General features: G+C 41.5%; 1 long non-coding RNA gene across 1 annotated transcript; it reads right to left on the bottom strand.

Moving 5' to 3' along the window:
* Nucleotides 2,223-2,800, bottom strand: LOC110436765. Its single transcript, XR_002454599.1, has 3 exons — nt 2,746-2,800; nt 2,522-2,651; nt 2,223-2,423 (listed from the first exon to the last, which is right to left on the bottom strand). It is a non-coding gene; the product is annotated as an uncharacterized LOC110436765 (long non-coding RNA).

Below are 3,247 nucleotides of genomic sequence, written 5' to 3'. Positions count from 1 at the left end.
CAAAACAACGCCGCAGTAACTTTATTGTAAGTTATTTTTTCTATTGTGCACTTATTAATTTGTGTCCTATGAAGCATGATTTAATTTTTTGAACAAATATATTTGTTGCAGACCCCTCCACCATTGTGTGATTTTGAGCAGTGGATCGACACTGAGGTTAAGGAGTCCGACAAGCGGCTTCTACAAGGCCTAAAGGAGTGGGATGCAGAGCGTGCAGAGATATTAGAGAAGAGACGTAAAGAGGAGGCTCAAAAGAGGGAGCACAAGGAAGAGGAGGAAAGAAGACGTGTTGCTGCGGCTCGGGAGGAGAGGGAAAAGAAGCTTGAGCGTGTGCGCCGAGCGAAGGCAGCGATGGATGAGAATCCAGATGCCCAGAGGAAGGGAAAGTGGCCTCGTTGCACTCAGTAGTTACATTACCTTCTTGTTCTTTGTTTGGTTCATGGACAATATTGTTTTGTGTTGGACTTTTCAATTTGTTGTTATGTAATGCACTTTAGCAATTTTAATTTGGTTTCATTATTAGTAGACAATATTTTTATTTGAGTATTGCATAGGCAATGAAATGAGGATAATTAGTTGAAATAGAAGTTAACGAACTAGTATATTGCATAACTAGTAGCACACATCACATTGAATGGCATGTCAAAACATGCACCAAACAAGGGTGCAGAGGTCCGAGACTAAACCTAACATGCCTTAGGTAATTCAAGCAATTAACAAGCACAGGGAATGGCATGTGAGAACATATACCACACAAAGGTACATAGTTCTTTCGACTAACCCTAACATGCCTTAGGTGATTAAACCAAACAACAAACATATGGATGTGGCCTGTGAATTAGTTCAGTTCTACCTAGTAGTGTGGCCACATAGCAAACTGTGTTGCCCCTTCTCCATAGTATCCTCCCGTTGTTGGTGGTGGTGGTGGGGGTGGTGGTGAAGGAGGGTCCTTGTTCTTGTGATTAGGGCATGTGCAGTATGGATCATTGCATATTGTGTTTTGGGAGCCAGTAGCATTGCTGTTGTCGTCCTCTTCGTCGTCCTTGTAACTACAGCTAACTTCCGTTTCTAAATCAAAGATACGGTCCTGCAGGTAGTAGATGTACTCTGCATGGGGATGAATAGGTCTAGGATCGACCCATCTGGTGAAGCCACAGTTCTCTTTTGACAAGGATGACTGCAATAAGTATGTAGCTTTAGCACAAGAGAGTATCTTATTGAAGGTTGAATTAGTAATATGACTTACCCATGCTCGTGGACATTTGAAGAAACGACGCCCTCCATCTATCCCCTCTGTGTACATCTGCACCAAACAATCCTCACCATGCATACATTTTGGCCACTCTTCTTTTCGGTCATCATATGCCCTCAGTGGTGCCTCTTTAGTAAAATCATGTTTGCTCTCAAGGGGGAACCTATCATAAATTGCTTCCTCAAAGTCTTTAGGACCAAGAGGACCCTCCCAAAGAAAGGGATTACCCTTCATCGCCGCCTTTCCCTTTCCCTTCCCTCTAGACGACCCTTCAGACATTTTTACTTGAACTGAACAATCTCAAGTGAGTAGCAACGCTCTCACCACTGCGTATATATATAGGAACCCAATAGTTGGTAGCCGTTGTAGTATATAATAAATGCACCTGAAAAGCCTAGATTCGATTATTGAAAAGCCTAGTTGAAAACTGAAAAGTCTATTTGGATTGTCATCTAAAAAGCCTAGATTCGATTACTGAAAAGGCTAGTTGAAAACTGAAAAGTCTATTTGGATTGTCATCTGAAAAGGCTAGATTTGTTCACTGTTTCGGATGTGATGATTCAATGAAAAGCCATATTGGTTCACTGTTTCTGAAAAGCCTACACTGCGAAAACCAATAGGAATGGACCACAGAATATGTGCACTACATTGAATAATTCATGGAAAAAATTTGCAAGAGTTTCCCCTGTTTTTGGTACATCCACAGTTATAAATAGACATCACAGTACAATACAAACATTGATTCATCCAAATATCACAACACAAGCACATACGCCATCAGGAATGATAGTTCAGATAGTCCACAGAGACCATACAGTCTCATATAGTACAAATAGTCCACAAAGTTCACAGTGTCGATACATGCAAAATAACAGAAGTTATGCCATCAATTCTAAGCTGCTACCATGGTGTTAGCACAGAAGTCATCCTCACTTCCTCCTAGTCTTACCCTTACCCTTGTGACCAAGAGCATCGGTGCCTGGAGTGTACCTACAAGGCGAACGACGTCGCCTTCTTGCAACCTGCGTAGGCTGAGTAGAAGGAGCATCAGGAAGCTGAGATAACCCAAGCTCGTCATAGTCACGCTCCTCGGCCACCCCCTCTTCGTCCTCATCATCATCGCTTTGAAAAGTGTCCATAGTTAGTCGAGACGAGCTCTGTCCTCCAGATCCTATAAACATTGTTCAAATTATGTGTGCACTTAATTCATTATCTCATACCATGAAAAATGCTCAGTTCAAATAAACAACAAATTTAATAAAATTATACCTCCCAAAGAAGATGTACCATGCACAACAGGTGTGTTGCATTGTCGTTCCTGTGGCACATGCACATTCATCGCAGCACTAGTACCGCAACCGCACCGAGCTGCAGCACGCCTAAGCCTACGTGCTAGTCTCTATTATGCAAAGATTAAAATTCATATTGTTAGATATATGATAAATGAGGGTCGTAATACTTGTTCTTAGATAAATTCGATGTCAAGTACTTACTCCAAGAAAGTTGTTTAGTGTGTGCTCGTCCACACCTGTTCTTGGAAACCGTTCGATATCAAGTACAGATTGCTTTATTGCGTTGCCCTATAAGATAAGACATGTAATAGTTTATATAGGTGCAATTTATAAAGTGGAAAGGACAACAATCGTACAATTGTATAGTGGAAAGGACATGTACCACTCGGTCCAAGACAGGTGCTGCCTCGATAAGTGTCCCTTGTCGTGCTGCTAGGTCATAGGAAGTGTCCTCATCCTCAGATGATTCAAGGTACGCATAACCTGCTTGGGTCCACTGAATTTTCAACCTTGTTCGTGTAACACCTAGGTACCAAGTAAGGTATGCACGAAAATTGTAGTTGGTATGTGGTTGCTCATTTTCGTAGAGGTTGTCATGAAACTGGTCCCACACCTCTATGTACTGACGATGCAACGTTTGAAACTCAAGTGTCTTCTTTTGCTTCTGACGATCAATCCTAAAATTAAATATTAGATAAAAATA

Source organism: Sorghum bicolor, chromosome 7 (genome assembly GCF_000003195.3).
Source record: "Sorghum bicolor cultivar BTx623 chromosome 7, Sorghum_bicolor_NCBIv3, whole genome shotgun sequence".
NCBI lineage: Eukaryota > Viridiplantae > Streptophyta > Magnoliopsida > Poales > Poaceae > Sorghum > Sorghum bicolor.
This window is presented reverse-complemented; position numbering and strand designations above follow the sequence as displayed.